A 13,673-nucleotide genomic window follows, 5' to 3' on the forward strand; every position below is an offset into this window, starting at 1 on the left:
TGTCCAGGCTCCTTAGCCACCCCTTGGGTTTGGGGAGTATTTGCCTGTGTGCGGATCTGTCCTTAGAAGAGCAGACCCAGAGAAGGGGTTGATACAGGTCCCGCAAGCAGGCTCAGGGCTCTTTGGGCATGAAATTCTGGGTGTGTTGTCTAGAAGAGAGGGCTGGGGCTTGGGTGTGTGGTGAGCATATCTCTGACTCTGAGGGAGGGCAGCTGCCCATGGAGGGCTGGAGAGGGGATTTCTAACGCCAACCCCAGTCGTGTCCTGCGTGAGACTTCCTGACTTTTCCTAGATAATTCACAGCCTCCTTAACAAAGTGAACCAGCATTCATCCTGTGCCTTTGTTTTATAGGTTCTTTTATGACTGGAAATTACCTGCTTATTGTAAATCTCTCTTGCGGGATTTACAGAGGTGTCATCTGTTCTATTTTCCTGCTCTTTCACGCATTTATTTAACTTCACTCATTATTTGGCAAGAACATTTTTTATTCTAAGTCTTAATTATATAAGAAAGGAATATTGTCCAACAGACCTCGTTCTTACTGTATTGATTAAGGTTTTCTTAATTTAAAATTCTCTCTCCTTGGTAGTTCCTCAGCTTTTTCAGTAAGTTTTCTCTGTGAAGCCCTAGGAATAGTTCCTAAGTGTGGTGTGTTTGAACCTGTGGGCTTCCAAAGGTGCCAAATGCTTTCTTCAAGGAATAAACTCAAGTTTATTATTGCTCCAGAGTTTTGCAAACTATATTCTTTGCGCGGGAAAGACAAAAGTACATTCTAGTTTTTGTTTTTCTCAATTGCTAACTCAAGCTTGGTACCTGACTTCCATATCTGTCTTTGACCTCAGGTTGTTGACAAGCCCTTTCAACCTCTCTCCTGGCATTTTTTTGTGTATGTGTGTGTAAAATATATGTGATGTGTAATTTACCATTTTCAGCATTTTTAAATAACAATTCAGTAGTCTTAAGCAGGTTCACAATGTTGTATAACCATCACCACTATTTCCAGAACTTTTTCATCACCCCAAACAAAAACTATACCCATTAAACAATAACTTCCTAACCCTGGCATTGTGGTCCCTAGCTTGTGAATGCACTTTAGAGTGGGGAACCCGAGTTGGAATTTTTTTTTTTTTTGGTGGGGGCAGGATGAGTGGAGTCTTTTAAATTTATTTTTTATTTATTTTTATTTTTAAAATTATTATGTTATGTTAATCACCATACATCACATCATTAGTTTTGGATGTAGTGTTCCATGATTCCTTGTTTGCGTGCAACACCCAGTCCGAGCTGGAATATTGATTGGTTCTGCCCCTTACCTGCTCTGGCACATTGAATAATTTGCCGATCTCTTCAAGTCTTGGTTTACTCAGCTGCAAAATGGAACTGGTAAGAATCAGAGTAACAGCCCTCACAGAGTTGTTCTGTGCACATTATACTACCCTCAAAGGAATATCATCAGGGCGCCTGGGTGGCTCAGTTGGTTAAGTGACTGCCTTTGGCTCAGGTCGTGATCCTGGAGTCCCGGGATCGAGTCCCACGTCGGGCTCCCTGCTCGGCGGGGGGTCTGCTTCTCCCTCTGACCCTCTCCCCTCTCGTGCTCTCTGTCTCTCATTCTCTCTCTCAAATAAATAAATAAATAATCTTAAAGAAAAAAAATGGAATATCATCAACTCTCAGTAAGCATGCTGTCCCCTCCTTGTGGTCAGTGTCTCATTGCATCCAATGACAGTTTTCTTTTTGTATCCCCTAAATTCCCAGACTCTCATGGCCATCTGGGCTAGACCTGGCTCCCTCTTCACCCCTTGAGGTAGGGGCTAGGAGGGAATTGGGGCATTTCCTTTTCTTTCTCTCTCTCTCTTTCTTTCTTTCTTTTGAGAGAGTGTGTATGTGAGTGGGGTGGTGGGGGGTAGGGGCAGAGGGAGGGGGGAACACCAAGTGTGGAGCCAGACATGGGACTCCATCTCACAACCCTGAGATCATGACCTGAGCTGAAATCAAGAGTTGGGCACTTAGCTGACTGAGCCACTCAGGTACCCCAATTTCTTAATCTTCACAATAATAACTAACATTTATAACATACTTATGGAAGAGGAAACCAAACCCAGAGACAGATGATAAATAATATGAAGAAGGCTCCCCAACTTGTAGGTGAAAGACAGGATTTGGAAGCAGTCTGGCTTCAGGGCTCATGTTCTCAACCACTGAGCTACAAGGTCTTGATGTGCTAATAAGCATCTTGGAGAGGGGATTCAAGCTTAGCCAGCAAGTCAGTGGCAGGGCTGAGACGACAGTCTAGCTCTTCCGACTCACCACACAATGCCCCCAGCCACTCACCACAGCAATGGCTGGGCTGAGGTGTAATTATTCTAAAAGTGTTATGTCAAAAGTGACCAGACTCAGGTGTTCAACTTCCCCTTCCTTAGAGTGAGGCCTGAATGTCTTCGGGGAGCTTTAAACATGGACAATACCAATGACTTTCCTCCTGGAGTATTGCTTCGGGGGCTGCCCTCATCTGTCTTTCCACAGCTCAGCCAAACCACATGCTTGGAATTGCCTCAACACAGCAAGTGTCCCCAGCCAGCCACCCACCCGCTGCCGCCATCCTGATTCTCAGTCCTCCAGTGCACCCTCCTTTAACACTTTATTGACTGAGGGTGGGCCGTTAAGGAGACACCTCTCATTTAAGTCTTTGTTCACATTTTCATGTTGGTTTTTTTTTTTTAAAGATTTATTTATTTATTTGAGAGAGCGAGAATGAGAGAGAGAGAGAGAGTACACGAGAGGGGGGAGGGTTAGAGGGAGAAGCAGGCTCCTCGCCGAGCAGGGAGCCCGATGCGGGACCCGATCCAGGGACTCCAGGATCATGACCTGAGCTGAAGGCAGTCGCCCAACCAACTGAGCCACCCAGGCGCCCTTCATGTTGGTTTCTTAAAATGTCTTTGTGAATGCCTCTCAGGACAGAAGATTTGTTCTCTGTCCTCCAGGAATTGATGGGGTTTCTCAAACTCACAAGTGACTTTCTGTCATTCGATTTCTGTTTGTTTCTAAAATAGGTAGAGATAAGATGCCACACGAACACGAAAGCAGTCACATGCATCTTTCCTTTTCATCCTGCCCAAAGATGCTGCCCCATAATTTCCTCTTTGATTCTATTCCCATCACATACGCACCGTAAGGAAATTAAAAAAAGAGAGACAAAACATAAACGTACTTAAGAACTTTAGAGTGTATGTCACACAATGTGATTTCGAATTGAGTTTTTGCAACTCCAAGGCTATCTCCAGCTATCTTAGAGGATAATCTTAATTATGAACTTCTCAGAAAATTAATTTTAATTCATTTTGGTTCAAAAAATAGATGCACCCATGTATTACTAAGAGGAGAACAGAATGTGTCATTAAGTCAAGAACACGTGTCTGTGGGCGTAATTATGAAAAGACTGGAAATGGGTGAGTTTTCTGTAAACCATGTGGCTGTCTGCCTTGTGGTTTGGTTATTGGCCCTGGTGTTGGGCTCTAGGGGAGTTATCTATCTTCAGATGAGCAAATGGGGAGAGATCAAGGAACACGACTGGTTCTGCTGCATCCAGACTCTAATTTGACGAGTAACAGAGCGACTCCGGGATGGAGAATGAAGAGGGAACATGAAAGGCAGAGACAGACGCTCCATGAGGCTATCCTGCTCAGACTAGGGGGGTGCGTGCTGAGTGAGGGCAGCAGACGTGAGATAATTAAACATTAACCACTATGAGCTGAAGTACTGGGAACTGAAGCCATCTGAACCAGAAATGGTAATAATGCTTAAAAAAAAAAACAAAACCCAAGTGTAAAATGATTAACTAGAAAAAGTCCAGAATCAGTAACAGTTAAGATAGAGAGACCATATCCAACTTGTGTCTCCAAGTAACTTTTTTTCTTGGTCTTCTTCTAAGTTGGGGATTGGCAAACTATTACTTGCTGTCCTGTTTTTGTTTGGCTCTTGAACTAAGAGCGGTTTAACATTTTTAAATGGTTGAGACAAAATCAAAAGAAGAATATTTTGTAACATGTGAATATAATAGAAAATTCAAAGTCCAGTGTCCATAAATAAAGTTTTTTTTTTTAAAAAGATTTTATTTATTTATTTGAGACAGAGAGAATGAGAGACAGAGAGCATGAGAGGGGGGAGGGTCAGAGGGAGAAGCAGGCTCCCTGCTGAGCAGGGAGCCTGATGCGGGACTCGATCCAGGGACTCCAGGATCATGACCTGAGCCGAAGGCAGTCGCTTAACCGACTGAGCCACCCAGGCGCCCCTGTAAATAAAGTTTTATTGGAACCCAGCCAAGCATATTCATTATGTATTGTCTGTGGTTGCTCTGAGCTACAAGAGCACAGGTAAGCAATTGCAGAGACCTAAAACCCTAAAATATTTACTAGCGACCCTTTTCAGAAAAAGTTTGTCTGCTCTATGGCAAGACTTGCAAAGTGGGCAGTTAGTAGCTGGTCCCTGAGAAAAGGGCTCCAAATAAGTTGGGAAATACCACTTTAAATTAAATTAAAAAGGAAACAGTTTCTTTAATAAGCTAATGAGACTTGGAAATCTACAAAAAAGTGTCAGGGAGGAGGAAAGCAGAGTATTTGCTGTTTCCCAAACTTATTGGCTCTGGAATCTTTTTCTTTCTTTTTTTCTCTCTTTCACTTTATTTGAATGGGCTTTTTTTGTGGGACTAATGCTTCAGGGAACATAACTTATTGATAAATACCACTGAAAAGTATTAGTGATTTATATCTAGACAATGGGGGAAAATCTTGCTACTTAAAAAACTTGTAGATACCACCTTATACTTGTTAGAATGACTAGCATCAAAAAGACGAGAAATTACAAGTGGGGGAAAGGAACACTTGTGCACCGTTGGTGGGAATGCAAACTAGTGCAGTCGCTGTGGAGAACAGTATGGAGGTTCCTCAAAAAATTAAATATAGAATTATCATATGATCCAGCAATTCCACTACTGGGTATTTACCTAAAGAAAATGAAAACACTAATTTGAAAAGATATGCACCCTTATGGTTATTTCAGCATTACATTTAATAGCCAAGATAAGGAAGCAACTCAAGTGTCCATCAATAGATGAATGGGTAAAGAACAGGTGTATATGAATATATGTAATGGAATATTACTCAACCATAAAAAGAATGAGATCTTGCCATTTGCAACAATGTGGATGGACCTAGAGGGTATAATGCTAAGTGAAATAAGTCTGAGAAAGACAAATACCATATGATTTCACTCATAAGTGGAATTAAAAACAAAACAAAACAAGTGAATAAACAAAGAAAAAAAAAAGAGACAAACAAAAAAACCAGACTCTTAAATGCAGAGAACAAACTGATGGTTGCTAGAGAGAAGGTGGGTAGGGGGATGGCTGAAATAGGTGATGGGGATTAAGAGTACACTTATGATGAGCGCTGAGAAATGTATAGAATGTTGAATCGCTACATTGTAGACCTGAAATCACTATAACATTGTATGTTAACGATACTTAAAAAAAAAAACAACTTGTAGTAGAATTTCTCTCAGAGGGAAACCTGTATTTTGTTTCACAAAGCACTTTAGCAGGTCATTTGGTCATGAAAAGTTAAGTTCCAGGAACTGATCTGGAAGATGGAAAATGGAAACAAAGAGAGCATTAAGTAATTCTGCATAGCACTGTGAGGGTGATTTGGAGTTTGGGGCTAGCCTCGGAAAAGGGATTGAGAGGTGAACAGGACAGAAAAAGACAGAGATGAGAAGGGTCTGTGGGACTTTGAGAAGAATCAAAGAAACCTGGCAGGGAAGATTGGCCGTGAGAAACTCCCTACGGTGGAGAGGGTGACAGAACATCAGAACAGTGATGGCCAGGACCAGCTAGATAATTTGTGGAGCCCACTGCAAAATGACACCGTTCAAAATGTAACAAAAGGGGCTGTTAGAGCTACTAAAATATAAAGCTTTTTCCTTTCAGCTGCAATCTCTGTGCATTTGTCATGCTGTTTTTGATTTGCTATTTAATATCAAGTCGGGCATAGGGAATCCACAGTGCAGATGCTTGTAGGCATCCAGGGGTCCAGCTCTGTGACTTTGGTGCCTATGTGGGCAGCCCACTGGCTGAAGGCTCCCCCTCATGCCAGCCTCGGGACCCAGGTGCCATGTAAGCTAGGAGTGGGAAGTCGGACCCTTTCCCATGGCCCCAGCTCATGGTGGATTGGTGAGAAGCAGGAGGCAGAGGACAGGTCAGTGGGCATGGGTGGGGAGGAGGCCTGGGACACCAGGCAGAGGTGAAAGATAGTTGGAAGTCAGCCAAGAACCTGGCCTAGGAAGGCAGGGAGTTGGGACGCAGGACTGAGCATGAGTCCCTGGTACACGCTCCATTGAGCTATCGGACTTCACTTATAAACACAAACTCAAACGTAAAATTATTAAGACTTTAAGACAGGGTCTACAGAGCTTGAAACCCCAACTAAGGGACCCCTCTGAGCAGAGGGCCCTATGAGACCTCATTAGTTGCATACCCACGAGCCCAGCTCTCATGATGTTTAATCACTTTTACTTTGTTTTTACTGAAAAGAAATTGTCCCCACACCTTTATTTCCATACCCTTGCTAAAAAGCTGCTACGTAAACAGCCTGGTGTTGGGCCTGCTGGCAAATTAAAGGCAAAGGGAACTGATATCCTTGTTTGGGTTTATGCAGGCTGAGGGAACAAAACAGTAGTAAGGAGGCAAAGTTAAAAGGAGACTCAGATTTCAGCATAAACAAAAAATTGGATGAAAGGTGGCCAAGGGAACACAGTCCCATTGGGAGCATGTGGACATTTTGGGTTTCCAATCATGCAAGTGACCAGAGCCAGCAGGAGGACGTGGAGACAGCCAGATGGCCAACACTTGGGTTTCCCATTGCATGGCTTATGCTTTAGGGGGAACGTGTTGAAAATATGTAAAAATCGTCTGAGATATTTAATAGTCAATTTCTACTGTGTGCCTTTCTCTGTGCTATAAGTAAATCTAACCATGTTCTTACGCTCCCTTAATTTGTCACTATTCATCACTGGTGACAGGAATCAGCTGAAAAGGATCATAATAGATCTTAGCTCAAGTTCTGGTTCCCAATTCACGTCTCAGCAGTGACTTGGGGGAGGAGCTTGTCATAGGCCAGGAAGCCCTCTCACCAAATAAAGAATGTATAATGCATCATCTATAGAAAAAAATCCAAGACAAAGGGGAGTAGAATTTCTTCTACCCGACCAACGTGGCTTTGATTAGACAAAGTGATGGAGAACATGGGGAAAAAGAGGCAGTAACTATGTTTAGCTCACCTGTCCAGACTGAGGGCAGTGAATGAATAAGGAATTAATGATTGCTATAAACCATTGTTTATTCAATGCTTTCCAAGCGTCAGACATTCTCAGTCATTCTCATGTAGTTCCTCACCTAATTGCCACATTGAGCCTACGAGGCAGATTACTTCCTATTTTACTGATGGGAAAGCTGAGGCTTAGACAGGTTGCACTTACACATACAGCCAGGGAAGCTAGAGCCCCGATTTAAACCATCTATCTGCTTGCGCAGTCCAACCTCTTCAGTCATGTCCTTTGCTAAGAGATGAAACTCTTCTTTCCTTTAAGTGTCCGTATCCAGAAGGTCCCGAAGCTGCTTGGAAATTTTGTTAATAGTAACCTAAGATAAGTCACTTTTCCAAACACCAGACATAAAATAGTCAATGGGAGGGACTAATGGCCTTAGTATCCAAACATTATTCTTTTGATTTGAAGCATTTTACACCAAAGACTGAGGGCTGAGGTCATGTCTCCCATGCCTCAGTTTGTCTTCAATGTCTTACACAGAGCAGTCACTCAGATGCCAAGGCACGTAATGCTTAGAGAAGCACCTCGAGATGGGTGATTATCTTCTTCAAGCTTTTGGTAGCTAACATGATGAAGAGCTGTTTGAGGACAGATAATAACAAGAGAAAAGTTTCGGTTACCATTTGTTATTAAGAATTAATCTGGGGGCACCTGGGTGGCTCAGTTGGTTAAGCATTTGCCTTCAGCCTGGGTCACGGTCCTGGGGTCTTGGGAACAGACCCCAAGTCTCCGCGGAGAGTCTGCTTCTCCCTCTTCCTCTGCTCCTCCCCTCTTTTCCTGCTCTCCCTCTCTCTCAAATAACTAAATGAAATCTTTAAAAAAATAAAAGCTAAAAAATTGTGTTTTAAAAAAGAGTTAATCTATAATTTAAAATAAAATGGTTTTTAAATAAAAGTGATTTGAAATGAAATAGTAAAGATTAAAAAAGAAGTTATCCAGATCACCTTCTTTGTATAACAAGGCAACAGCTCTGCAGGGGACAAATGGCCAGTCCAAGTCTCCTACCTGAGTCTCAGCACTGACTCCCCAGCTGCTCCACTGAGGAGACAGAAGTCATTCAGGCTCAGTTGAGAAACTTGGGATTTGTCGTCTTCTTCAAGCCCTGTATGTACCTGTCACTAGGTTCTAGTGTCCAAGCATCTTTGAACCTGTCCCTTTCTTCCCTTTCTCATTGATCCTGCCTGTTTTCACATGGTCCAAATATCGTGTTCATCCCCATGCTCCAATGCACTCTGCACTCTTGGGTGTGGTATTTCTAAAATGAAAAGGTGGAAGCTGGATACTGAGAAGCAACCGGATCGAGGCAACAAAAGGGGTTTTGAGGCAATACCAGAGGAGCACATGGGGGAGTGCGGGACCTCAAAGAAGCGAGGACTTGTTTGTCTTACTTTAGAACATCTCTCTTGCTGCGCTCCACTTATGTTTGCAGTGTAAGGTGCGCATGGGTCTGGAGGCTGGGATTGAAGTCTGGCTCCTTCGCTTCAGGGGTGAGTGACATGGGTGGGTCTCAGTTTCCTCAGATGCCAAGCGGAAATACTGAGGACTGTTTCCGGGGTTAAATGAATTCATCCTCATGGAGAGATGAGCACTCTGCACAGGCTGAGGGCTCAGGGCCGCATCCACATAGAGGACTCGCTCTGCCCCAGGTGCTGCTCAGAGTTACCATATCAACATACTTAATTCTCAAGAAACCACTCAGAACCAGGTACCATTCCCCTCTGTCTACTGGATAAGAAACTGCGGTACAGAGAAGTTAAGATCCAAAGGAGCATGAACATTCACCAAGTGTATATGTGATGTTCACACTGTATTGTAAATTATATGAGAAAAAGAAGGCAAACCCTGTCCAAACTACTCTTGTAAATTCTTTACAGAGAAATAGAACATAGAAACAGAACTCAGTGTTCCTACTGTTTAAAATAACAGATGAGCTACGTAAATATTAGAGTTACTATTTTAAAAAAGTTTCCTCTATTTTTAAAACTGAGAGTGAGAGAGTTTTTAGTGTTTTGACAAAAAAATCTAAAGGTCGAAGAACAATTGTAATTTTTCCCATTGACAATTGAGGTCCCTTTGAATGGTTTCAGCTTGCTGGTCACCTGTGGTCCTGCAGGGCAGGACTTCGGTTGTTGGTGTTTCTGTCGTCTTAAATTGTGCTGAAATATACATGACGTAACATTTACCATTATAGTACAATTTAATGACATTAAATATATTTACAATATTTACAAATATACGTTGTGCAAACATCACCACTCTCCATCTCCAGAGCTTTTCCATCATACCAAATGAAACTCTGTACTCAATAAACAATAGCTCCTCCTTCCCCTCTCCCCCCAGCCCCTGCTAAACACCCTCCTACTCTCTGTCTCTATGGGTTTGCTATTCCGGGTACCTTATATAAAGTGGAATCATACAATATTTTCCTTTTGCGTCTGGCTCATTTCACTTAGCATGATGTCCTCAAGGTTCATTCATGTTATAGCTTGTGTCAGCAATTCATCCTTTTTTGTGGCCAAATAATATTCCATTGTACATATATGCCATGTTTTGTTTATCCATTCATCTGTTGATGAACACTAGGCTTGCCTCCACCTTTCTGGCGATTGTGAATAATGCTTCTATGAACATGGATGTCCTTTAAGAGACTTTTAAGAATAGTTATCCTTGGAAAGTGAGACCAGGGCTCAGAGAGTACTGTTATTCTTCACCTTAGACCCTTCAATACTATTTGAATTTTTTAAAACTATGAGCACATGATTTTTTTTTTTAAAGATTTTATTTATTTATTTGAGAGAGAGAGAATGAGAGACAGAGAGCATGAGAGGGGTGAGGGTCAGAGGGAGAAGCAGACTCCCTGCTGAGCAGGGAGCCCGATGCGGGACTCGATCCTGGGACTCCAGGATCATGACCTGAGCCGAAGGCAGTCGCTTAACCAACTGAGCCACCCAGGCGCCCGAGCACATGATTTTTAAAAGTAATTACATCAGTTATATATAATATTGGGGAATTTAAAAAATCCTACCATATAGGATTGGATTAAATGTGTGTGAAGACACCAAGCTTGAAGCTGGTAGATGGAAGGCATATGATGCCTGCTACTTACATTGGAGTCAGAATCCCCTCTGGGCAAAGGGCATCGAGTGCTGTAGACTGGCAGGAGCGTTTAAAGGCAGAAAACATGGGGCTGCACTAGGATTTGCTGTGGTGACCCATTTGGAGGCTGCTGTGTCCATTTTGGTCCCTTCCCAAGACACCCAAGGAATGGAGCTGCTCCCAGACCATCCCGGCTTTCCATCTGCACCCCCAACTGGGCTTGTCTTCCTCAACTGCCAACACCAGGCAGCATGCCATTCTCAAACCCCCTCATCAGAAAGTCCCTGTCCTGACTCCTATGCCCTTAGGGTCCTGCAGAAACGGTTGTTAGTCATAACAGCCTCCTGTATGTTCTCTCCTGGCCATATAGTTGAAACTATACATGTCAAAATTTTTTTTAAGGATGACAATTCTGTAGCAAAACCAGTGGCACTTTTTTCCATGGTAGACACTGCTATCTGATCACAAACTTCCTACTGCTAAGCCCAGGAAAGACCTCAGAACCTTTCTGAAAAAATTCTACTCTCCATAATTTGGAGGTGGCACTTACTGTGAAACCCATGTGCCATCCCCGTGACCAAAAGAGTGACTTTCACGGTCTAAGTTTCAGGTGTTGGGCCAAGGGTGTGGAAGGGAGATTTGGAGGGGCAGGTCTTACAGCACCTCTGACCTCATGCCACAGAGCTAGGGGCTCCCGATGATTCAAAACTGTATAGCTCAAGAACCTGTAATCCTCTCCTGATTGAAGGATAGTGAAGGTCACCTTGTGAACACTGAGACGGGGGGCCTCAAGCTGCCAGTGCTGGGCCCATCTCCTGACATCACAGTTCAGCCCTGAGACATGAAATGTATCGTGGCATCTTCACTCCTTCCGTGCATATTCTGGGGAGGAGCAGAGAGGATTATAGCCCAAGTGATGGCCATGAGCGGGTCTGGGGAATGCTTTCCCCCTTCCTGTGAATTAGTCAGATTCCTTGTCCTTGCAGATCTCGTCTGGGAGGGAAGCAGAGAAAATTTACCATAAGGAAAAAAAAAAAAAGAAAAAGAAACAAGAAAAAGGGAAATCAAATTGCCTGTTTTTGTCACAATGGACTACGTTTGCAGCAGGTCTGACTACCCACTTCCTAGGTCAAGCCGTGTCCAACGAACACTGTAGAAGGAACCATTAACACTCCACCATTAGCAGTTTGTAATTTGGTTTTCTGGATCTTGTTGCTTTAGGCTGGACACGCATCTTTCATAAAGGCTAGCCATGGGAAATGAAGCTCTGTTATGCAGATGCTTATCCACCACTAATAACAACAGCAATAAATTAATAGAGTAGCAATTATCGAGAGTTTACTCTGTGGCAGGCGCTGTGCTACGGGCTTTATGAACGTTTCCTCACTTAATCCTTACAACAACCCTTAGAGCTAGGAACTACTGTCATCATTTTATAGATGAGGAAATGGAGGTTTGTAGAAGTTAAAAACATTTATCCAAGGTGACTCCTAGGGGAAGATACGGAGCACAGATTTAAATCTACATATGACAGACTCCAGATCCCTTAGCCACTAGGCCACCTGAAAAATGACTTTCCTGTAAAGCTTTTAATGGTAACTCTGTGAACATGGTGGGCAGCTATCTGGTGGCTGATGCTGGGAAATATTCCACTCCACTAAAACCAGGCATGTCTATGAGATTCCCTTCCTTTCCTCCTTCCTCCCTCCCTTCCCTTCCCTTCCCCATCTCTGCCTGTCTCCAGCTTAGACCCCCTTGTCCATCCCTTTGCCCCAAACTTGTGCTGGCCTATGTGAACGGGAATCCTCACTCTGCTCAGCTGTCTGGGCAAACCCCACAGAATGTGGGCCTTCTGGTCCTCACCAAAAGCTTAATGTCCTCCAAGTGCTCCTGGTGGACCTTGAGGAGCAAGTATCCTGCTTCCTTCTGCTCCAGCAGCAGCCTGGCCATGTCCACCATGTTTCCCAGGGGCCGGTGGGGCCTGAAGCTTTCAGCCTGGGGGTTGTGGTGGCCCCGGGGACAAGGGGGCAGGAGGGGTGGGTGAGACCCCCTCCCAGCCGCGGGTGAGCAGGCCTGGCAGGAGTTGTGGTCACGCTCTGTGATTCCTGGGTCTAGGAAGTGCTGGCGGCAGATGTAGCAGGTGACTTCGTCCTTGGGGTGGGTCAGTGGAGGAGGGGCAGCTACAGCCTGGGAGGCCAGAGGACCACGACGGTTCAGTTCACTTTCCTTGTCTCCACTGTCTCCAGTGTCTCCGAGCTCAAAGCCTTGGCTCTGGCCTCCCAGACCAGCCCCTACAAGCCATCTGAGCTTTTGGGCTTTTGGTGCCTTTCACTTTCCCAGTCAGAGGCTGCTTCCCTCTGTCTGTGGCTTTCCCGTTCTGCGGGCCTGTGGGGCCCTCTGTAACCTGGGCGGGAGACCGCTTCGGTGGGGAAACCAGCAGAGGTTTATCCCTCATTACTATTCCACGGGTCCACAGGGCTCCCCGTTTGTCTGATGAGGATCTTGGAAAATTGCTTTGTCATAACTGTGGTGCTGGCCCCGGAATGAGGGATGTGATGGCTCCTTCCCACAATGATCCTACTGACCCCTCAGAGCTCCGCGGCTCCCAGGACTGGGGGAGGGGCCGGGAGTCTGGTTTCCTGAGGGAAGGACTCTGAGGGTGACATTGTCTGAGTCACATCTCAAGAGAGTTTGGGAGGAGAAGTGGTTTCTTAAACTTTTCTCTGTGGAAAATGAGACTTTGCATTCAATAGGGAGCGGGGGACAGGAAATGGTGGGGAGGGTGTACTTGTCCAGGGGTAGCCTCACTGATGGGTGACGTCTGAGCCTTACAAAGAAGAGCGCTGGAGATAAGGGATGAGCTGGACATCCTGGGTTCTGGTGGTGACAGATGAAAATCATAATTAAATTATCCTGACGGACTCCAGACTTAGATGGTCTTCTGCCTCTACGTTGACTTCTGCCCCTGGAAAGAAGGAGGCTGTGTACATGGTTGCGCTGGGGGGTCTGCAGGGGTCTTGTTCCATTTCCTAAACTCCTGCAAAGCATTATTTTACAAATGTCTCCTGGACACACAGCCCCTGCTTCAAGCTCCAGGTAGAAGCCACTTTTTTTTTTTTTTTTTAAGATTTTATTTATTTATTGGTCAGAGAGAGAGAGAGAGAGCACAAGCAGGAGGAGTGGGAGAGGCAGAAGCAGG

This window comes from Mirounga angustirostris, unplaced genomic scaffold (assembly GCF_029215605.1).
Source record: "Mirounga angustirostris isolate CCGP_5_RB_7025 unplaced genomic scaffold, mMirAng1.0.hap1 SCAF_9, whole genome shotgun sequence".
Classification (NCBI taxonomy): Eukaryota; Metazoa; Chordata; class Mammalia; order Carnivora; family Phocidae; genus Mirounga; species Mirounga angustirostris.